At 43.4% G+C, this 24,890-nt stretch overlaps 1 pseudogene; it reads right to left on the reverse strand.

The window, feature by feature from the left end:
• Positions 1–23: 23 nt before the first annotated feature.
• The window catches only part of LOC136157290 (guanylate cyclase 2G-like), a 50,169-nt pseudogene continuing 25,302 nt past the window's right edge, over positions 24–24,890 (reverse strand).

Here is a 24,890-nt window from a genome sequence, read left to right on the forward strand (position 1 = left end):
GCTGGGCAGGCAGCTGCAGCTCCTCCACGAAGACCATCTCCTCTGTCAATGACAAACCCACATTTATTGCGCTGCCAAAAAGAACAAACAGAAGACCATATTGTTGGGGAGCAGAGAATAGCGCTCTGCCAAATATGTGTTCCGGTGATCTTTGTGAATTTTACTGATTGTTTTTTCTTTGGTGTCCCACTTCCTTCTATGATTTCCTGTGGCTCTTAAGTTCTGCCGTCTCTCCCCTGCAGCTGGCGGGGGAGTCTCCTTTCCCCAGATTCAAGTCGGGGCTGCAGTGGACTCCTTTGAAAGTTATTCTAATTTTAAAAGAGTAGCAACCAAGCACAGCTGAACATTTTGAGGAGACGATAGGGAAAAAGCACAAAGTCAGCAGTGGGGACAGAACACACAGGAACAGCCAACTCTGCCCAAGGGAAGGGGCCTTTGTCATCGAGGCTGTGCAATTCCTATCTGAGGACCAGGGTTGAGCCACGAGGCAGGGGTTCAAATCTTTCAAGTGATGATGTGGAAATCAGAGCAGAAACGTTTATTTTGCTCCAAACTGAACAGTATGAAGGAAAATGATTCTTGAGAAATCCCCATGAGTGCTAACCTAATTTTTTTTTTTTACTGTAAAGTTTTAAAATATGTATAAACATTATGTAGGTAGACACTCACAATGTTTGTAGCTGATATAGACTTCTAAGATGAGAAGAAAATGGCAGATTGAATAGGACTCAAGCTGCAAAAAGAATAAAACATTAGCACTAATTTCAGGTGAGAATACAGCATTGCCTGAACGAAGCTGCTGCTTGCAACATGCCTCAGAGGGACTACTGTGACAGCTTCTCTGCAGCTTGGCAATCCCATCCTACTATGCCTTGTGATGCCCAAGGCTCTCACTATTTTTATTCACTCTGCTAGGAAATCTTGATTCAGAGAATGGTCTGACCTCATTTAGCCTTGACTGCGACATTCAAGCCCATATCTGTTTTTATCTCACTAACCTGTGATCATTCAAATAGAACCAACAAAACATCGGAAACATAAATGCAAGTAAAATGAAAACAAATGGCCAGTGAAACCACATGGTGTCTGATGCTGAGACCACTGCCACTCCAGTGACCCAGAAAACATTGAGAGGAATGATTTATACGGTCAAACAAAGAAAAACTCAAAGAAGTTGTCCTGGTGGAGAATCGGCAGATCCCAGAAAATATATTGAGGACCCCAGTTTGAGGCTAGCAGCTGGGATGTCACTGGAAAAGCCTGAGCTTTAAATTCTGTTCTTCGTCTTGTATAGATTTGGGCTTATCATTGGAAAACATGTCAGCTTGTATCTCTGCATTTAATGTATTTGAGAAGTTTTAAGATCTATAAAACTTGATGGTTCTTTTAAATGGTGTTAATAAACTCAGAAATTAAGCTAATTCTAAAATCTCTGGAGACACAGAGTGCGTGTTTAGCAATAGGTTACATTAAAATAAGTTGATGTAGTCGAAACTGGTCTCAAAGCTGGTACTTCAACCTTTTGGGATGTCTTCTTCCTATAAATTCATAATTTTTGTAGCTAGCCTTTACTTCAAAAGGACAGAAGATATATTTTATCGGTTCTAGTCAAAAACTCTTTAATAGCATAGTCACAGCCATAATCACAAATCCTTGGCTGTCAGAGTAAAACAATGTTGTGCTAGTTTAGCTTTGTTTTATCATAATGTTTAATGATCTTGTATCTCTTTGTGGTGCTACAGAATAAATAAAATGTCTTAAAGTAAATAAGCAATGGCTATAGCTTACAGTGTTAATATATCATGTTGATAGCCATTTCTTCAATCCATTCAGGGGTTTCTACAACTAGAACTTCTTAGATTCACATATATTCCACTGGTGTTCAATCATTTTATCCTACATTTGCATTTCAAAAATTCCAATATTGGGTTTTTGTGCAAGGAGGTGGAGCCATTTCACATGATGAGCGTTTGGGGGATAAGTTTTTGTGGCCACTGCTGTCTCTAAGGCCATCATGTCTCAGTAGCAACGGCATATGTTTAGACTTGAAGTTAACAGGTCTATGATATTTGGTTGTATGTTTCATGTCTCTCAACTTCTCTATCACTAAGAGAAAGCTACTCTCCAAACATTCTCTCTTGCAAATTCCCATTAGTGCTGAGCAAAACATAGACATTGAGAGAAGGAGGAAATAATAATTTCCCCTTTAGGCATCCTTGGTTGATATAGAAACAACCTGGATACAGATTTTAGGAAATTACTCTTATTGAAATTCCTGGTTATTTGTCCTAAAGACATCTCTCTCTCTTAACTTGAGTAATTCAAAGGATATATATAGAGAGACATGGACATATGCACATACATATATATATATATATATATATACTGTACACATGCACAGAAATATCTACCTATCGGTCACCTGATAGATACAGCTATACCTATAGCTATAGAGAGATATATATACAGAGATGTATGTATATATTCAACATATGTGTATATATGAGTCTATGTGTGTGCATGTGTAAGTATATATGTGAATGTGTGAATATGTATATGTAGGCACATGTGTGTATATATATATGTTCTATGGGCATGTGTGTGATTAGATGCCAAATGTACATGTCATAATGTTTGATGGAAAAGGCAGAAGTAACAAAGTCTCTACTATATGAACATAACTGTGTAAGCTTGTTGGCTAGGGCTGGAAGGGAACAGACGCCCACACTTGACACAAATACAAAGACTGGACAATAATAGTCGATGATCACATCCCACCCATCCCTACATCTGTGTATCATTTTCTGATTCTCTTTCAGTGTACCAATATTGGGTTTCTCAGTTACTTCCACTCTTTGGCACATACCTCTATTAGTCCTTAATACATTGCATCACTGGTATGCTTCCTCTTCCCCAGTAAACTGAGAGTTAAAGATCATGGAACATTTCACTTTTTCTTGTGTCTCCCAGTGTGGTATCTGGCACAGAGTAAGTACTCAATAAATGTTCTTTGAATTAATGAAATGTGCATAAGGATGGATAGATACATGGGTAGATGAATAGGTGGATACATGGATGGATGGACGGATGGATGGATGGATGGATGGATGAGAACTGGCCAGTCTCTCTGAGAGGCCCCATAGAAGAAGCTGCCTTGTTTGATTTCCTGATGGAACAAAATGTGAGCACTCAGGAGCCCTGATCCCAAGCAAAGGAAGAAGGTATAAGGCGTGAGGAGACGACTTTTGGCCTACGGTCTCCACGCCGAGGTAGCTATATGTTTCCTGCATATAAATGCCTCTTTCTCTCTCCTTCTAAGCATCAGTCAAGAGCTTTCAATCCTTGATGCTGAAGGGCTTTGGAGAGAAGCAGAGCCCACCACAATGAAAATGGAATTGTGGCATCTGTGAAGGTCCTAGAAGTCGACTGCTCACCTCTGGGCAGAAGAGTCCTGCTGATGGGAACGCTCAGGCACTCGGTGGAGCTGGGTTACTGTTTGTAAAGCTCTTCCCTCGGTGCCTAGATAGTGTCCCTCTTCCTGCAGAAAGGGAGGAATTCCACCAAACCTTTTGTCAAATTTGGTATTAAACGCTCCCATCCCATCAAAAAACCCTATACAGAGCTCAGAAATATCTCCACAAAGGCCACTCTGAGGTCAAGTGAAAAAGAAAACATTCCTTTTTGGTTTTCACATCTTCAGTCCTGGAAATTCAATAGAAAAAGGCTCAAAGAGGACATAGCATTCAAGTTGCTCTGCCATTTTCAGCAGCAACCACGTAGAAGATAATCTGGATGCGAGGAGTTTCACGGAATTTTAAAACAAATACTGTAAATGCATCAGTGGTTCAGTAGATCTATTGCAAAACCCACAAAAACAACATGGGACCCCATTCTTTTTGTAAAGGGGGAATTACTCATGGCAGAATCAATGGGTTCACCTTTTCTTCTGGAGATTAAAAAATTAAATACTTCATAAATGAATTTTAAAAATCCTACTTAAAATTCAAGCCTCAATTCTATCCTTTGATCAGTGGATAGGAAAGAAATTAAACAATAAATTGAGAACAGGATATTATGCATTTGGAAGGCGTAGGGTTCACAGGAAGTGAAGCCAGGCCTTCCAGCCAAAGTGCGGGAGTTCTGCCGGCCCAGAGTGGCCTAATTCTGCTGAATTTCAGTGATTCACATCTCAGATAGAGCTTCAGCCTAGAAAACATTCCCGAGATGCCTTCAGCTGTGGGCTTCTACGTCCCTGCAGTCTGATTAGCCGATAAGGATAATAAACACTAGAGGTTCAGGAGCAGGCACTTTGCAAAGGGAGGCAGGTTCCTGGCCCCAGGCTTCATTCTCCGGCTTTCCCCTTCCCCAGAATGAAGTTGGATTCACTGCCAATTCACAAGTTAATGGGCTGGAAACTTCTGGCAGGGAGGCAGGCTCACTGGCAGGTCTGGGAGCAGCAGCCCTGGTCCCCCAGGAAATGAGTTCACTGTATCCAGTTCATCAAACCCCAGGTTTGCTCCAGGCCACAGGAGTCTGTATAAAAAAGTAGAGACATTACTTTGCCAACAAAGGTCCTTCTAGTCAAAGCTATGGTTTTTCCAATAGTCGTGTATGGATGTGAGAGTTGGACTATAAAGAAGGCTGAGGGCTGAAGAATCAATGCTTTTGAACTGGGGTGTTGGGGAAGACTCTTGAGAGTCCCTTGGACTACAAGGAAATCCAACCAGTCCATCCTAAAGGAAATCAGTCCTGAATATTCATTGGAAGGATTGATGTTGAAGCTGAAACTCCAATACTTTGGCCACCTAAAGTGAAGAACTGACTTTTGGAAAAGACCCTGATGATGGGAAAGACTGAAGGTGGGAGGAGAAGGGGACGACAGAGGATGAAATGGTTGGATGGCATCACAGACTCAATGGACTGGGTTTGAGTAGGCTCCAAGAGTTGGTGATGGACAGGGAGGCCTGGCATGCTGCAGTCCATGGGGTCGCAGAGTTGGAACTCGGCTGAGCGACAGAACTGGACTGAACTGAACTGGACTCCAGGGTGTGCTGCGGCCAGCTAGATGGCTCCCCCTAGTGGGAGACTGACTCAACACCCTGGAACCATAGGTGTGTGCTCAGGGCTCTGTCATGTCTGACTCTGCGAACTGATGGACTGTAGCCCACCAGGTTCCTCTGTTCATGGGATTCTCCAGGCAGAATACTGGAGTGGGTTGCCATATCTTTCTCCAGGAGATCTTCCCGACCCAGGGATCAAGCTCTCATCTCCTGCATCGGTAGGTGAGTTCTTAACTACTCGGCCTCCTTAACCACAACCCCTAAACAGGATATTTAAGGCACCCCCACAGACTTTCCTGGGGCCCCACAAACACCTCTGAAGAAAATCCTCACCTCAGAAGATCTCTGGGACTTCAGCTTCTTCCTCAGCAAATTCGGGGAGAGGAATAATGAAGTCTTCTTTGCCCTTCAGCCAGAACTTGGCTTGTTCTCCTTTGCCCTGTGGGAAGTCAAGGAGAGCTGGTGAATCTCAGAGCAGGAGAGGCTGCCTGTCAAGTGTGGCCTCTCAGCAGACATCTCAGGTCGCCCTTGCTGGCTTCCTGGGAATGATGTCTGTAGCCCAGACTGCAACCAGGCAGGAGCTGCCTCGGAAAGGGAGACGCTTCATCACCGATGAAATCGTGATCATGTCCTTGGACTAGGCTGATAAGCCCAAGTGGACACTCAGCAAATGGCCTAGGGGGTGAGGGCCAGTGGAGTCTAAGTCTGCTGCAAAGAAAATCTTTTAAAGTAATAATAAAATCTGTTGAGCTCTTACCGTGAGTAGGGCACCAGGTGAAACACCTCACTTACAGGTTCACAATTAACACTCACAACCACCCTGAGAGGGCAGTCTTATCACTGTTCCCATTTTACAGATAATAAAACCAAGCCCCCAAATCAGACAGCTAGGAACTAGTGGGGACAGGTTTCATAGCTAGGTCTACACTGCTGCCATCTAAAAAAAGCTTCCTCTTACCTGACATTAGATGATACCAGAGCCAGGCTTAGTAAACTGAGGAGTTGAAGGTACCCCGCCCCCTCCACTTCACTTCCTTCCCTGGACCCTGACACTCACTCAAGCTTCCAAAGTCCTAGTAACCACTCACCACCCCCACTGTGAACATCTCCAAGATGTGAGAAGTACCACCACCCCCAGAAAGGCAAGGTTTATCAAAAAGATGAGGAGGTTTCACGGTACATTTCAGTGATGGACTGGGAGGAAGGCAGAGGGAAAGGGAAGAGATACTGAAATGGGTAGAGATGCGATGAGGTTGAAGTGCCCCCAGACCAGTGGTCTTCCATCCCCTCCACCTGGGCACTTTAGACTCAGGAGAAGGGAAATAGAAGAATGTGGGCATGATTATTCCCGGGTTGTATTTGCTGTTGCTTCGTGTGGGAGACTACTTCATTCTGGGGTGTTCAAGTAGAAGCCAGGAGGCCAGTGCAGCAAAGAGGAAGGAAGTATTGCACGAGAGGTTAGTCTAGGTGGGAGCCAAGGTCACAGATTCCATGTTTGACCATCGAGGCAACTATACAGCCCTCTTTGGAGGAAGACAATTGGCAGTCACAAGAGCTCTATGTGAACCTCAGTGATCTCCATGAACCACGGCATGGAGACGCACCCACTCCATCAAGTTCCTTGACATCTCCTTCCGGGACCCAAGTGGGGACAGGTGTTCACAGTGACCCTGGTCTTACCTTGACTGGAATGGTGCCTCTCTTTTGCAAATCGTACCCTCCCAACGCGAGCAGGATGCCTGCAGTGCTCTGAGAGACCTGGATCCAGAGAGCTGCCAGAAACCAGATACAGTTTCTGGCAGCTCTCCAGAAACAGATACAAATACAGAAAACAGATACAGTCTAGTCATCACCATCGTTGTGAATTTCCTATGGATGTCAAAGGCAGAGCAAAGGCTGAGGGAACACCTCACACTTGGCTCAAATTCTGGGACCACCAGCACCTCTCATTAAGTGAATCACAGACAACATCCCCACATCTGGGACACATGCGCTGGGACCCCCAACCATACAGGTATTGTTTACATGCTGCTAGATGTTGCTCAAGCTTTAATAGGTTCAGTTTAGAAACAAGACAGAACTGACTCTATATGCAAATTGGTGTTCCTGATGGATGGAGTTCAGCTGGGCTCCTCGGGCTCCCTGGGATGGTACCAGAACTGAGAGGGACCACTGAAAAGGTCCTTTGTAACTTGAACTGCAACAAAAGTCAGGCTCGGAGCCTACATCAGCACTTCCAATTTCATATTTTATCCTTGAACTCTTAACTTACAAGATAAGACAGTGGTTTAAATCTGGATTGGGGAACTCACTTGATTAACTAAGACAACAAAGTGATCAGAGGGGAAAAGACTGTGTGTGTATCTTATGTGCTGTGAAAGATTTACAAATGATGTTAATCTAAATTTTTTAATATTTAAATCACTGAATAATTAGTTTTTCCAGTTGATTAATGTCTCAGTCAATAAATGGCATATATATGTCCAGAAATAATAAGTGCAATAAAACTACCCTAAAGCAGAAGAATTTGAAGCTCACTGGAGTTCCTGGCCATAGATTTCTTTGGTATCACCAAAACTATACATCAAGTTTGGCACATTGCTACTGACAGGCCAAATTCTGCCCACCACCTGTGTTTGCAAATAGCTTTATTGGAATATAAACACACCCAACATTTATAGGTTGCAAACTGCTGCTTCTGCATGACAACAGCAGTTACGTAGTTACAACAGAGATTATGGCCTGCAGAGCCTAAAATACTTACTCTCTGGTCCTGCTCAGAAAGTTTGCCAACTCCTACTCCTTATTTAAATGATCTTATCCTATGTGTACCTGACTGTTGAGGATGTAAAGTCTTAGAAGGAACTGTCTTGTGTGTTTACAGGGCTCCATCAAGAGCTCAGTGCAAAGCCTTATCTACAAAGCTTGCAACCAGTGTTGTCTAAAATGGATAATGATCTTATCCTTCAGATGGGAAAGAGTAGACAAAATGCAAATGGTCTTCTAAAAATACTCTCTGGTTAAAGATAGGGGACCAGAGGGACAGCGAGCTCGTGTTTGCAAAGTGCTGTAAGCAATACCCACGCAAACTGCTGCTTTCCCTTCTGGACGCCACGTTCACGGTGTCTCCAGACAGGCAGTATCTGGGCCTGGTGATTCCCACCACGCCACCCACCACGGGACCTGCAAAGCCAAGGACAGAGGGGCACAGCCAGTCCGCAATTTCCCCAGTGTCAGCTCCTCAATGAACATCCAGTCAACAAATGTTTGTCAAATACTCTTTGGGGCAAAGTTTGGCAACAGATTTCAAGGTTTACTATGGAATTCACAGACTCTGAGTGGAAAGCAACATAATCAATTGTTATGGGTTGAATGTTTGTGTGCCCCCCCTCACGTTCACATGTTGAATCTCTAAACTCAATACAGTGGTATTAGGAAGTGGGGCCTTTAGGTGGTAATTAGAGGAGGTCATGAGTGTAGGGCTCTTTTGATGGGATTGGTGCCTTTGTAAGAAGAGGAAGGGGGTTTCCCAGGTGGCACTAGTGGTGAAGAACCTGCCTGCCAATGGAGGAGACATGAGATGTAGGTTCGATCCCTGGGTCTGGAAGATCCCTTGGAGGAGGGCATGGCAACCCACTCCAGTATTCTTGCCTGGAGAATCCCAGGGACAAAGGAGCCTGGTGGGCTACAGTCCATGGGGTCACAAAGTCAAACGTGGCTGAAATGACTTAGCCCTGAAATGAACAGGAAGAGACACCAGAGTTCTCTCTCTTTTTCTGCGTGAGGATGCAGCCAGAGGGCACTCTGCAAGCTTGAACAGGTAGAATCCACCATGGTAGAATTCTTGAACTTAGACTTTGCAGCCCCCAGAACTGTCAGAAATGTGTGTAGTTTAAGCCACCCAGTCTACATATGGTATTTTAACAACCAGGCTGACTAAGACATAAATTAATGATGATATTCATGCACTGGGGATGTACACAAAGCATCAGTGGCACAAACATAGGAGTGATTAATTCTGGTGAGCAGTCAGGGTCTATTCTAGTTAAGCTGTGGAGGAGAGGGAGGAGAAGGTCTGGCTACCATAGTTTGCAGGGTCTAGTCTCAAATGACAATAAGGGACCTTCCATTCAAAAATTATCAAGAATTTCAAGACAGTGACAGAACAGCATTTAATCAAGTGCAGGTCATCTATTCCCAAGTCACAGGCCCATGTGTTTGATAAAAACAGATCAAAGGGCATTTGATGGTGAGGCATGGAGGAAAAGCAGCCCAAAATAACTGTTCTGATTTGGAGGCTCCTCCTTTTTTTGGGCTAAACACCTTGGAATCTTTGTGTGTCCTTGTTGTTACCAAGCAATCTGACTAAGTAGAAATATGCAAGCAAAGATGATTCAACCTTTTCTTTCCTCCTGAGGATATTACCATTTGGTTTCTGGGCTTCTGAAAGCCTCGGGCCTAGGGTGTGAATTTAGAACCATCTGCTGCTGTATCTGGGCCACAAGGCCACCTGCCCTCAGCGCTGTCTACCTGTGTGGAGGCCAGTCAGAGCTTCAGCTTCTCCTCGGGCATGTGCCCCATCTGAAAGTGGATGGTGGCACCGAGGAAGTACAAGGACATCATGGCAATCTCGTCCACGTGTCGGATTCCATTGCGGATGGGAAGTCCGCTAGCCACCATGTATGCATCTCCAATGGTTTCAGCCTGAAAACAAAGGGAGAAAGCGGCTTTGTTTTCTTCCCAAGGGAGGCTGGGAGTGAGGGGATGAGTGCGAGGCAAGGCCCCTCATTCCTGATCCTGTTTTGGGCCCCATCCTTCGAGGGGTCGCACTCCGTGACCTCCACCCCATCCAAGTCCTCGCATTTCCTCAAGGTCCTGCCCTTGTCCTGTCTCCTCCAGGAAACCTTCCTTCCCTGGCCCTCTTCCCCACAGTCACGGCTTTCCCTTCTGAAATCTGAGGCTGCTGGTGACCATATTCCCCCAACCCAGGTTCAAAACTAGTTAGGCAGACAGCAATACATTGATGAGGCAAAGATCACCTCATCAGACTTGAGACTTGAAAGATCACCAGGATCCATCAAGGGCAGTTCATCTTATCCAACCCGGAAAATCTTCACTCCATGTAAGGGCTCTTAGGTACCACTATGCATACATTTATACTACACAAAATATATAAATGTAGGTATCCATCTTCTTTTCCCCTAATCTGCCTAATAAAATCATCTTTCAGATCCTTCATTCACAAGAGAGAATAAATGACAAGTGTAAGTATAAAGTTACAGCTCCTTTCAGATCCATCTGCATTTCAGCAGATTCCAACGATGATGGTAAATGTGAACTTTCAGGCCTTAGCCGGCAGTAAGAACAAATCTGCCTCCTGGTGACACTGAAATTACCCAAATCAACAAACACACAAGTCGAACTGCTTCTAGGCTACCTCACCCCACCGTAGGCACATCCTTTAGAAACACAAACTGATTCGAGCATTAGTTCAGGCAAAACATAGCTGAGAAGGAAACACGAAGAGACGATCCCAGAGGAGGATCTTCGAAGCAGAGCAGCTTCTGTTTTTGTTGGGTGAATATGATCTGCTCTTTGTGATTGTCCGTACTATCCTTCCATCCACTCTTGAGTTGGGGGCTACATCCTTGGGGAACTTTGGGGGAATACCACTGAGGATGTGTTGCCAGAGGACATGATTACATAGCCCCAAGTCTTCCTGATCCAGGACCACAGGCAGAGAGCCCTGGAATCAGAGGTCAGAGCTGATGAGCTTGTGGCTGCCCACCTGGTGTGTGTGAACATGGGTGTCCTGGAGTCATCATCTGGCCCCACCAGAAAACATATAAGGTGGCCTTGTCATTAATGAATGAAGCCAAATTGTCAGCTTTTGTTCTCTTCCCCTACAAAACTTCTCTTTCATTCTAGGTGACCTTGTTCATACATCTCCAGAGTATAGTACTAGTCAGGTAGTTGCTATCTGACCTTTAGGCATGAGTCTGATAATCTAAGCTTGAATTGCTAAAGATCACAGTAAAAGAAGTGAGACACACCAGATTCAAAGGCAATCTTTAAAGGAAAGTAAATGTGAGCCTCTCTGAATATGAAAAAAAAATATTCAGGAGGGAACTGGAGGAATTAGCTAGTAGAAGGTCAATGCCTGTTTTAGAAATGTGTTTACTGTGAGATAAAATAATGGAAAGGAACAGAGGGAACAGCTGATGATTCTTGACAAGCACCTACATCTGTGATGAATCAAGCCCTTTTCCAAGAAAACAAACAGGAATCAAATATTGAGTTTCTGCCATGAATGGAGATAGACTGCCAGCCTAAAATAGAGCCTTCCTCCTGACTGATGTCTTGGGCTGGATTCATCTTCATTCATGCTCAGGGGGGGGATAGTTACAAGCATCATGTGTGCCCCCACGACCCGGGAACCAGGTGTCTCCCCTTATACACGTCATAAGTTTTAATGATGTGATCAAATACACTGTACTTGTCAGTAAGGAGCTTCACAGCTTGCAGGGGGGAGCTGAGAGAGCAGAGTTTTGTGAATCCAACAGTGTCAGAGAAAAAGATTGTCACCGACTCAAAGTGCTCTGGTTCCACGGACATTCCTGCTACAAGCTGTTCTCCAGTGAAGCTGAAAACAGAGAATAAGGATGCTTTTGAATAGTATCTTATTCATATTATCTCCTATACATCCCTAAAAAGTCTCCCTGGTAGATCTTTTCTGCTTCAGTGCATTAGATTTTTGGTTAATAAGAATCCATCATCTAGAGGGAATTTTCTGACACCCATCTCTCAGCCTGCATTTTCTCTAAAGAGATATTTTAATTGGTAGGTATAAATTCAGGGAGGAGTGAGGAGCAGGTCACATAAATGCCTTTTCAAAAAGATTTTCTCCCTGAGGGAACTGCATTTTCTCCTACTGGTTATAGAGTTGATTAGAAAGACTCAGACTGCAGATGTGGAAACAACTGTAAACACTCATCAATTCATAAATTAACATTTTTGCTTCTATCAACCAACCTCACATTAACACATTCAAATCGCCAACCCCATTTCTTTGTCAAGACACACAGAAATACAGGAATTTTAAGAGCAGATGCTCTGTCAAGCATTCAGGATGTGCCCAGGTGATGACAGAGCCAAAAATGAAGCAAGTTTTGAACCTGAAGTTAGTAGTGCACGCTGTGCAAAGTATTTGGACAGACGTATAATATAAATAATCTGATAGTGAAGGACAGGGAAGCCTGGCATGCTGCAGTCCCTGGGATCCCAGAGTGGGACAGGACTCAGCGACTGAACAATAATCTGAACAGACCGAGAGTATTGGGCTCATGAAGCTAGGGCACCCTCCAGTGGTCGCCTCCTATCACTGCATCCACTATATTCCATCCTTTACAGATCTGTATTCTGTGATTCCTGTGGATTGGAGGGCATTTGCCTCTCTCTCGCTTTACAAGATGTACCAAATTATACAGAGAATGCTTGGCCCATTTTAGAAGAGCCTAACATCCTCTTAGGAAAAGAACAAAGGAAATTTTCTCTCCAGGTGGGGCCTCCTTAAATAGCAGTGGTGTTGCTTCCTGGTTCTTTTGTCAAGGCCCCAGGAACTTTGGATTGCCTGGGCAGCATTGTGGACAAAAGCTGATCCACTTTTCTCGGCCATCAGCTGGTTGGTCCTCTCTTCCACCACCTCCTCCATGTGATTGGCGTACGCTTCCAGCTTGCTCATCACACTGTCTAGTACACTCAAGAGGCTTTAAAAGAACTCAGAGATTTACATCTTTGTCCAAGAACTTTAGGGCCACAGTGGAACACAACATCCAAGTATACACTCCAAGACAACACGTCGTGCCCTTAAGCTTTCATACTCAAGCGTTGCCAGTGGGGAAAAGTGCAAGGACAATGGCCACAGGCATCTGGCAGGACAGTCCGTCCTTTACCAGCCCTGTGATCTTGAACTGCCCCCATCAGTCTTTGGAGCCTCAGTTTCTTCATCTGAGAAATGAGGATAATAATACATACTTCGCAGGGTCCTTCGTAAAATTCAGAGGCAGTGAGTACCAGGGCTGTGTCTGCTATCCAGCGGGCACTGAACAAACAGTAGCCTTCGCTGCCCTCCCCACCGCCCCTCTTCCCTACATGTTTCATGTCATCGTCATGGTCATGTGGAAATGTAGGTTTCAGGAGGAGTTGCTCTTTTCTCTTAGGATGGCAACACCAGATGTTTTCTTTTCTGGTGACAGATATCAAAGGCATTTCTAGATCCCATAGGCTCTTGTTTTAGAGGCATCTTCAAAGAAATCAAATAAATTTTCCATCTTTCACATAAGGAGACTGAGGTTTTTATAGGAAATACACTTGCCTTAACATTGACACTATTTTCTAAGTAAAAAGTATTCACTGACCTGAGACCTACTATTTAAAACTATTTTGATGTGGAAAATGCAGAACATGGGGCTGTTCTGTTAAGAACATATAGTGGAATGGCCAAATTAGGAGTAGATGCCCAACTCCCACCCAGGTGTCTATCAACTCAAGCTGCTTCTGAAAAGCTGTGCCTTCTGACATTCAAAAGATCACACAGTGACCCTCATGTGAAGCCACTACTGAGAAAATTATTCAAGAGGCATGAATAATTAAAGTCAATAACCTACTCTAAGTTTGGTGGATAATTTTTTTATCCTACCATCCAGTCCCAATGAATGAGTCATAACTTCTGGAATGCTGCCTTGAAAAAGATTCTGAGGTCATATCAGAACTCCTTGGGAATGAGAGTCTTGATTGATAGGCAGTATCTGGAGTGGAAAAAGGAGGGCAATGAAAGTCTGATCCATGTTTACATCATTTATGAAATAAAGGGAGAATTTACCACTAGACTGCAACCAGCACGTGGCACAGTGCTTGGTATATGATGGGCCCTGAATGAATATATGATGAAGGAAGAAAAGGAAGGGAGGGAGGGAGGAGGGAGAAGGAAGGAGGGAGGAAATAGGAGGAGGGAGGGAGGGAGGGAGGCACACACAATCAATCGTAGTCCCAGAGCTTTAAAATTCTAATGGTTAGTCCTTTGGCCCATTTTTTGATTGGGTCATTTATTTCTCTGGAATTGAGCTTCAGGAGTTGCTTGTATATTTTTGAGATTAATCCTTTGTCTGTTTCTTCATTTGCTATTCTTTTCTCCCAGTCTGAGGGCTGTCTTTTCACCTTACTTATAGTTTCCTTTGTTTTACAAAAGCTTTTAAGTTTCATTAGGTCCCATTTGTTTATTTTTGCTTTTATTTCCAATATTCTGGGAGGTGGGTCATAGAGGATCCTGCTGTGATTTATGTCAGGGAGTGTTTTGCCTATGTTCTCCTCTAGGAGTTTTATAGTTTCTGGTCTTACATTTAGATCTTTAATCCATTTTGAGTTTATTTTTGTGTATAGTGTTAGAAAGTGTTCTAGTTTCATTCTTTTACAAGTGGTTGACCAGTTTTCCCAGCACCACTTGTCAGCCACTATGGAAAACAGTGTGGAGATTTCTTAAAAAACTGAAAATAGAACTGCCATATAACCCAGCAATACCACTTCTGGGCATACACACCGAGGAAACCAGATCTGAAAGAGACACGTGCACCCCAATGTTCATCACAGCACTGTTTATAATAGCCAGGACATGGAAGCAACCTAGATGCCCATCAGCAGACGAATGGATAAGGAAGCTGTGGTACATATACACCATGGAACATTACTCAGCCGTTAAAAAGAATTCATTTGAATCAGTTCTAATGAGATGGATGAAACTGGAGCCCATTATACAGAGTGAAGTAAGCCAGAAAGATAAAGAACATTACAGCATACTAACACATCTATATGGGATTTAGAAAGATGGTAACGATAACCCTATATGCAAAACAGAAAAAGAGACACAGAAGTACAGAACAGACTTTTGAACTCTGTGGGAGAAGGGTGGGATGTTTCGAAAGAACAGTATGTATATTATCTATGGTGAAACAGATCACCGGCCCAGGTGGGATGCATGAGTCAAGTGCTCGGGCCTGGTGCACTGGGAGGACCCAGAGGAATCGGGTGGAGAGGGAGGTGGGAGGGGGGATCGGGATGGGGAATACGTGTAACTCTATGGCTGATTCATGTCAATGTATGAGAAAACCCACTGAAATGTTGTGAAGTAATTAGCCTCCAACTAATAAAAAAAAAAAAAAGAAAAAAAATTAAAAAATAAATAAATAAAATAAAATTCTAATGGTTAAATAATTAGGAGAAAACCTCTGCTACACATCTAACTCACACTCTGGGACTGGCTTCCTGTAAAGTCTTCTTGATGGGACAGAAAGTGGGCCTTTTCTCTGAAGATTCATCCTAGCATGCCTTCACCATGACCACCATCTTTTCATTTCCCTTCTCCTCCAACAGGGAAGGTTGAAGTGGCCCAGAGACCATAGGGTCCTGGATTCGGCAAATGATTTCTGAAATCCATTTGGAGTTTAGGTATCTCAATGCCTGAGCTTTGGGCCATTGAGTACACTTTGCTTTAAACAGAGGTGTTTTCAAATTTAAAAACTCAGTTGTTAAGCAAATCAAACAGGTTAAAATTTCAGAGAAATCTGAATATTTTACAAGAAATGTTAAGAGTTCTCCTGGAAAATGAGGACTCCTAATGTACACCCTTATTAATCTGACTTTTTTCTAACAAAACTTTTCTGGAAATGAAGGATATCTCCCTGTGATTTCAGGAGTATATATGCATTTGGTACCAGAAACACCTAAAGTGTGCTTTGTGAAATGTGCATTACTGGTAACATTTTTCATAAAAGTTATTTTAACAAACAATAAATTGTAACTAGTATGTTCTACCTCTGTGGCCAACTATGTAAACTTACTTTCTTTCACTTCCTCATTGGCTTCTACAGACGTTTACTAAACATTCTGGTTTGTAGAGGAAATATTTGACAACAATGTACATGTTTTTTGTTATAAAAACACTGTGGTTGTGACAAAATGAATGAATCTTAAATTTTTCACTAAGTGTAAGAAGCCAATCTGACAAGGTTACATTCTGCATGATTCTGTGTAAATGGTATCCCAGAAAAGGCAAAATTATAGAAAGAAAATAGATCAGAAGCTGCCAGGAATTTGGGGAGGAGAAAAAGTTAAATAGGGGAAGCACTGGGGATTTTTTTATGGTCATGAATTATTCTGCACAAAATTGCATTGGTGGGTCATGACACTGTGTATTTGCCAAAACCCACAGGACTTTACAGCATGAAGAATGAACCTTAAATAATGCAAATTAAAAAATATATCAGTTGGGAGACTGGACAACTGCAAGACAGAATACAGAGATCAAAGAATCTGTTTTACAAATGTGTGACATAACCTCATTGAAGGGGATCGGGTAAAGCACTGACGTAAGCAGCTTCTAAAATGAGTAGATAGGGACTTTCCTGGCAAGTCCAGTGATTAAGATTCTGGGTTTCTGCTGTAGGGGACAGGGTTCAATCCCTGGTTGGGGAAGTTCCACATGCCCTAGTTCCACATGCCCTAGTTTCACACTAGATACTTTAAAAAAAAAAAAAAAAAAAAAAGTTCCTTAAGGTGGTCCTTGGTGGTTCACTTCCTTGGTGGTCCAATGGTTAAGAATCTGCCTTGCAATGTAGGGGATGTTCGTTCGAACTGGGTCGAAAAACTAAGATCCTACATACCACAGGGCAACTGAACACACACGCTGCAACAAAAGATCCTGCATGACTCAGTGAAGATTCCGCACACGGCAACTAAGACAAATATTTAAAAATAAAATGAGTGGGGATAATAAGACTAAAGCCAAAAGGAAATATTCATAATCACTATCCTCTAGCTGGTAGAACTGCTTTTCCTGGGTGTTCAGGTGAACAACTCGGATCCTACTGTAAACATATACTGGGATTGAACAAATAAGTAAATGGGTGGCAGACGGCAGGAGCCAGGAAGCTCGCTATTGGAAAAGGAGGTTATGCATAAGTGATGGGGAGGGGCTAAAATAAACGAACCATGTGGCAACGCCACTGGAGATGTCAACATGAACTCATGTTTAGCTTAATACAGATACAGATGGGGAGAAAATGATATGAATGTGTTTATACATATGAGCTAGTGTATACACATATATTATCTTACTCTGTCTACTGAGAGGGGCTAGAAACAACAGCATGCCCGTAGCAACAGTCACATCTAGCATCCAGGTGTTCATTCTCCAATAAAGGAGTCAGGGCTCCTTAAAAAAAGCAGTTGACTCTAGTATTGAAGCAGAGAAAATCCAAGATGAGGCTAAAGCATCTTATACTACCAGGAACTAAGGAAGCACAAAATAAAACCCTGCAACAAGTATATGTCAAGTGTATACAGAAGGCAATTGACATGAAACAGTCAAGGTAAAACAATATGAGCAACAAAATAAAGTAGTATTAGATAACTCAAAATATAAAATAACTATATCATATAATAAATTGTATATACACATCATTGTTCAGTTCAACTCACTTCAGTCACTCAGTCGTGTCCGACTCTGTGAACCCATGAACTGCAGCACACCAGACCTCCCTGTCCATCATCAACTCCCAGAGTCCACCCAAACCCATGTCCACTGAGTCGGTGATGCCATCCAACCATCTCATCCTCTGTCGTCCCCTTCTCCTCCTGCCCTCAATCTTCCCCAGCATCAGGGTCTTTTCCAATGAGTCAGCTCTTCGCATCAAGTGGCCAAAGTATTGGAGTTTCAGCTTCAACATCAGTCCTTCCAATGAACACCCAGGACTGATCTGCTTTAGGATGGACTGGCTGGATCTCCCTGCAGTCCAAGAGACTCTCAAGGGTCTTCTCCAACACCACAGTTCAAAACCATCAATTCTTTAGCGCTCAGCTTTCTTTATAGTCAAACTCTCACATCTATACATGACCACTGGAAAAACCATATCCTTGACTAGATGGACCTTGATTGGCAAAGTAATGTCTCTGCTTTTTAATACGCTGTCTAGGTTGGTCATAACTTTCCTTCCAAAGAGTAAGTGTCTCTTAATTTCATGGCTGCAATCACCATCTTCAGTGATTTGGGAGCCCAGAAAAATAAAGTCAGTCATTCTTTCCACTGTTTCCCCATATATTTGCCATGAAGTGATGGGACCGGATGCCATGATCTTAGTTTTCTGAATGTTGAGCTTTAAGCCAACTTTTCCACTCTCCTCTTTCACTTTCATCAAGAGGCTCTTTACTTCTTCTTCACTTTCTGCCATAAGGGTGGTGTCATCTGCATATCTGAGATTATTGAGATTTCTCCCGGCAATCTTGATTCCACCTTGTGCTTCCTCCAGCCCAGTGTTTCTCATGATGTACTCTGCATATAAGTTAAATAAGCAAGGTGACAATATACAGCCTTGACGTACTCTTTTCCTATTTGGAACCAGTCTGTTGTTCCATGTCCAGTTCTAGCTGTTGCTTCCTGACCTGCATACAGGTTTCTCAAGAGGCAGGTCAGGTGGTCTGGTATTCCCATGTCTTTCAGAATTTTCCACAGTTTATTGTGATCCACACAGTCAAAGGCTTTGGCATAGTCAATAAAGCAGAAATAGATGTTTTTCTGGAACTCTCTTGCTGTTTTGATGATCCAGCGGATGTTGGCAATTTGATCTCTGGTTCCTCTGCCTTTTCTAAAACCAGCTTGAACACATTACAAATGAAATAAAATAGGTAATTGAATGAATAAATAATGGGAGAGAATAGACAAACCTGTAGAAATAAATTCCAAATAATTTATGCAGATTGTTCTCCATTTAAGGTGGTGGAGCACACGCCCCTGTCCTTAGGAGAAACCTTCACACAGGGACTTCTTTCTTAAGAGGACAGTATAGGGAGAGAGGAAATCAAGTCTCAAATGTTAGTGTTGGTGGGCCTCAGAATCAACTGTGGAGCTAATTAAAACACAGATACTGGGTGCATCCCTCTACTTTTCAATTCAAATAATCCTCCAGGTGATTCTGATGCCCATTAAAATGTTTGAGAGGGTGCATGTTCAGTCGCTAAGTTGATTTCAACTCTTATCGACCTCATGACGTGTTACCCACCATGCTCCTCTGTCCGTGGAAATCTCCAGGCAAAAATACTGGAGTGGGTTGCACGCTGTGCCCTTCTCCAGGAGATCTTCCTGACCCAGGGATCAAACCACTGTCTCCTGTGTCTCCTTCATTGGCAGGCAGATTCTTTATCACTGAGCCACCTGGGAAGCAGTAAAATGTTTGAGACCATTGCTCTAATGTGTGCAGAGAATTGATATTGTTTCCAGGACCAGGATTTGTTTGCAGGGATGTGGGAGAAGTTAACGGAAGGGTGTCTTTGCCCATAAACTATGTGCTTATTGTACTCTTCCTGGTTGTGGTCCTGTGTCTGCATCGTCCCCGTGACTGGCTCTCATTCAGCTAGGTAAGCAGATGACCACAGTGAGGGGAAAATGTACCCATTGTCCACAGTCTTTCCACCCCGCCGCCCCCCACCCGGTTGGCACAATCATGTGGCAGCTGAGCTTAACAAGAGTAGGTGGGCTTCTGCCTGGATTCAGCGAGGGAAGATCTGTTAGCTGCTTGGTTGCAAATTCAGATGCCCCTGGATTTGAGGCTAGCCTTTCGGGAGGAGTCTCACCTCTCCTTCATTTTGCCACAAATTAGAAACCTTTGTACTAGTCACTTTGCTTTCAAAGTTACTAGTATACTCAGAACGGCTCCTGATTTGAAAAAGTCTCCAGGAAATGCATGATGATTTAAAGAAGCGCTTTGACATGGGCCATCCAGGATGAACTAGAAATAGTAGGGAAGGCAGTAAACAAAAGGGGAGAATGATGAGGGCCCTCCAGGTGGCGCTAGTGGCAAAGAATCCACCTGTCCACGCAGGAGATGCAAGAGACACAGGTTCAATCCCAGGCTCAGGAAGATCTCCTGGAAAAGGAAATGGCTACTCACTCCAGTGTTCTTGCCTGGAGAATCTCATGGACAGAGGAGCCTGGTGGAGTATAGTCCATGGGGTTGCAAACAGTCAGACACGACTGAACACAGTGCAGCCAGGGGAAAGAAATCATGAGAGAAAGGTGGGCTGGTTCACATACAAACTCACACACACACACACACACACACACACACATCCTCTCTCCAAGACAGTGGTTCTCAACCTGAACTACATGTTAGAATCACTTGGGAAACTTTAGAAACCCAGATGCAAATGTCATACCCCAAACCAGTAACATCAGGCTCTCTGAGGCTGAGATCCAAACCTCAGAAATTTTTAAAGTTCCCCAGGAAATTCCAATGTGCAGCCAAAGTGGAAAATAACAGTACTGGGGGTTACACCTACTATACATTTTCTAATCAATTTTGATTAAGTTTTGCTTCACCTCCCATTACTTTTGCCTTTAATTCCCTCATGGAATGTGTTCAGAGACAATCTGGCTCCCCAAACCTCTCAAACCTGAATATATCCTATGTAAGTAAAAATTGGACACCATTTATCAAAAAATTTAAATATGTTTAAAATAGGTTTACCTTTTCAATTTCGTGAACAGAAATCTACCCTGAAGAAATATTCACACATGTCCAAAAAGATTCATGACTACTCACTGCAGTAATTTGGAACAGAAAAAAAACAAATGGGAAACAATCAAAATGTCTACCAATCAATAATACTGGGTTGGTCAAAAAGTTCATTTGGACTTGTTTGTACCGTCTTACCCAAATGAATGTGTTGGCCAGCCCAATATATAACATAACCTTACAGTGAAAACTTCTGTAGTCCTTAAGAAAAAATAAAACAAATTTGTATTTACAAATACGGAGTAAGAGATGCCCAGACAGAGGGCACAGCTTGTGCAAAGACTCTGGAGTGAAAGTGCGTCACTTTGGAGGCACATATAGGTGGCCAGAGAATGCTCAAACTACCACACAATTGCGCTCATCTCACACGCTAGTAAAGTAATGCTCAAAATTCTCCAAGACAGGCTTCAGCAATATGTGAACCATGAACTTCCAGATGTTCAAGCTAGATTTAGAAAAGGCAGAGGAACCAGAGATCAAATTGCCAACATCCGCTGGATCATCGAAACAGCAAGAGAGTTCCAGAAAAACATCTATTTCTGCTTTATTGACTATGCCAAAGCCTTTGACTGTGTGGATCACAATAAACTGTGGAAAATTCTGAAAGACATGGGAATACCAGACCACCTGACCTGCCTCTTGAGAAACCTGTATGCAGGTCAGGAAGCAACAGTTAGAACTGGACATGGAACAGACTAATTCCAAATAGGAAAAGGAGTACATCAAGGCTGTATATTGTCACCCTGCTTATTTAACTTATATGCAGAGTACATCATGAGAAACACTGGGCTGGAGGAAGCACAAGGTGGAATCAAGATTGCCGGGAGAAACATCAATAATCTCAGATATGCAGATGACACCACTCTCATGGCAAAAAGTGAAGAGGAACTAAAAAGCCTCTTGATGAAAGTGAAAGAGGAGAGTGAAAAGTTGGCTTAAAGCTCAACATTCAGAAAACTCAGATCATGACATCTGTTCCCATCACTTCATGGGAAATAGATGGGGAAACAGTAGGAAAACTGTCAGACTTTATATTTCTGGGCTCCCAAACTGCTGTAGATGGTGATTGCAGCCATGAAATTGAAAGACGCTTACTCCTTAAAAGGAAAGTTATAACCAACCTAGACAGCGTATTAAAAAGCAGAGACATTACTTTGCCAACAAAGGTCTGTCTAGTCAAGGTTATGGTTTTTCCAGTGGTCATGTATGGATGTGAGAGTTGGACTGTGAAGAAAGCTGAGAGCCGAAGAATTGATGGTTTTGAACTGTGGTGTTGGAGAAGACTCTTGAGAGTCCCTTGGACTGCAAGGAGATCCAACCAGTCCATCCTAGAGGAGATCAGCCCTGGGTGTTCATTGGAAGGACTGATGCTGATACTGAAACTCTAATACTTTGGCCACCTCATGTGAAGAGTTGACTCATTGGAAAAGACCCTGATGCTGGGAGGGATTGGGGGCAGGAGGAGAAGGGGACAACAGAGGATGAGATGGCTGAATGGCATCACCAACTCGATGGACATGAGTTTGAGTAAACTCTGGGAGTTGGTGATGGACAGGGAGGCCTGGTGTGCTGCAGTTCATGGGGTCACAAAGAGTCGGACACGACTGAGTGACTGAACTGAAAGGTGGCCAGTGCGATTAAAAGGAGCAAAGCACAGGAGGTGGAATTAGGAAGATGGAGGAGGCTGCATGGTGGTCCCCGGAGAGATATGTCTGTGTCCTGATCCACAGGACCTGTGAATGTGACCTTACTTGAAGAAAAACTGTCTTTGCAAATATAATTATCTGGGGTTGAGGCAATCATCTTGGATTATCTGAGTGGGCTCTGATCCAAGGACAATATCCTCATGAGAGACGTACAAAAGAAATGTACACAGAAGACGTGGCAATGTGAAGATGGAAGCAGAGATTGGAGCTATGTGGTCGCAAACCCAGGAAGGCTGGGGCAGCTACCTTGAAAGAGGCAAAGACTGGGCCTCCCCCAGGGTATCTAGAGGGTGCTCAGCCCAGCTGAACCTTGATTTTGGACTTCTAGTCTCTAGAACTGTGCAAGAATATTGTTTCAAGCTAGCCAGCTGTGGTCACAGCCCTCTTTGTTTTAATCTCTAAGTCATGTCCAACTCTTTGCAACCCCTTAGACTATAGCCCGCCAGGCTCCTCCGTCCATGGTATTTTTCAGGCAAGAATACAATACTGGGGTGGGTTGCCACTCCCTTCTCCAGGGGATCTTCCCAGACCAGGGATTGAACCTGCATCTCCTGCTTGGCAGGTAGAATCCTTACCACTGAGCCACCAAACACTAATATGAGTCACAGAGGCTCCATCAGAGGCTTCAGTGATCTTGGAGGCTATTTATTGTAAGGGCTTATCTTTCACTACCCAAATGGGAAGTCAGGGGGAGATTCTGGGTAGAGAAGTGACACAATCTGACTCATTTCCTTACAGAATTGCTCTGGCTGCTATTACTGAATAAAGTGTGTAGTTCTGCGTTCCTCAATTTTTTGTAACCAAACTGTAATTTGTCTTCTAATTCTTTAAGGAAGAATATGAATTTTAAAAATAAAAAATGAAACTGGATTAGATTCTAAATTAATAAACATCTCACAAAGCAAAAAATAAAAGCAAGCATTTAAAAGGTAGTTCTCATTGCTGTGCGTAGCTTCTCAGTCGATTCCGACTCTTTGCAACCCCATGGACTGTAGCTCCCCCAGTCTCCTCTGTCCATGGGGATTCTCCAAGCAAGGACACTGGATTGGGTTGCCATGCCCTCCTCCAGGGCATCTTCTCAACCCAGAAATTGAACCAGGGTCTCCTGCACTGCAGTTGGATTCTTTACCAGCTAAGCAACCAGGGAAGTAACTGACATCAATAATATCCTGTGCTTCCTGATGTGAAGAAGTATTCTTGTTAAAAATAACCTACATCCAGGCATTGGGAAACTGACAAATTCAGATAGTAGCACATTCTACAAGACAAGAGATCTGGACTCTGAAAATGTCAGTATCTTAAAAGACCAAAAAAGGGTGGAAGGATGGAACTGTTCAAAATAAAAAGGGTCTAAAGATGTAAGATTTTTAAAATAAAAAAACTGACTACACAGGAAAGAAAAAAGGCTGGACTGAATGACCAAGCCGGCCAAGGAGTCTCTCCCAGCATTCCCCGCTGGCGTCAGGTTTTGATCATCAAAAGGTCCAAGGTCCTGGTGGTGGATCAGCTCTCATCAGGAAGACAGAGCTGTAAGCATCTCCCTTCGGGCTGCCAGACCAGGGCACCTGGCGGAGCCACAGTAGTTGTGGGGGCATAAAGTAGAACTCTGCAAAGCCAAGACTGTCAAAGGTCAGAGCTGCTGGGTGGAACAGGAAAAGTCACCTCTTCTTTTTCCAGGAAGCACAGGAGCCCTGAAAGTATCAAGCCCCTGAGAAGTTGGCCCTGATGTTTGGAGACGTCTCCATATTCACACACTTGGGGGCCCATGTGTGTGACTATGAATGAACTAGTGAGGATGATCCTGCCCTCATGCGTTAACAGCAGTTAACTCATCACTGTGCAATTACAGGCGGCTTTTCTTTTCCTTTTTCCTTTCTGTACTGCCTACATTAAAAAAAAAATCATCTAACAATTCATAGAACATAAAACTACTCGAAAGTGAACAACTCAGTGGCATTAAGTACCTTGGCAATTCCATACAGCTATTACATCTAGTTCCAAAACATTTCTGACACCCCAAAATAAAACCTTGAATCCATGAACCAGTTTCTGACCGTTTCCCCCACCTCCCAACTCCTGCCAACCACCAATCCACATTCTGTCTCTACAGATGTGCTGGATATTTTATAAACTTACATTTCTTTTGTGGTGATGTTTATAGATTTTTATATCATTATAAACTACAATCATAGAAAGAAAATACAGTGGAGGATGGGGAGGAAGAAATGGCTACTAACAGGTTTTCACTGTTTCCCCCTTTGTCTTTTCTGCAAGATACCATTTTACAGACACCTCCCCAGGTGCACACAGCGAAGCAGCTGGCAGTGTGCTGCTTTAGAGAGAGGCGGTCAAAGCGGAGCACGCTGGGCTCACTAGGGCCCAGGGCAGTGCAAGGCAAGAGTCAAGGGTGCTCAGCAAGCCTGGACACGCAGGAAGAGGCGTGGGGTCTCGGTTCGCACACAGGTGAAGGAGGGCTGGGCTCCAGGTTGTGTCTTGTCTCAAGT

The sequence above is a fragment of the Muntiacus reevesi genome, chromosome 2 (assembly GCF_963930625.1).
Source record: "Muntiacus reevesi chromosome 2, mMunRee1.1, whole genome shotgun sequence".
Classification (NCBI taxonomy): Eukaryota; Metazoa; Chordata; class Mammalia; order Artiodactyla; family Cervidae; genus Muntiacus; species Muntiacus reevesi.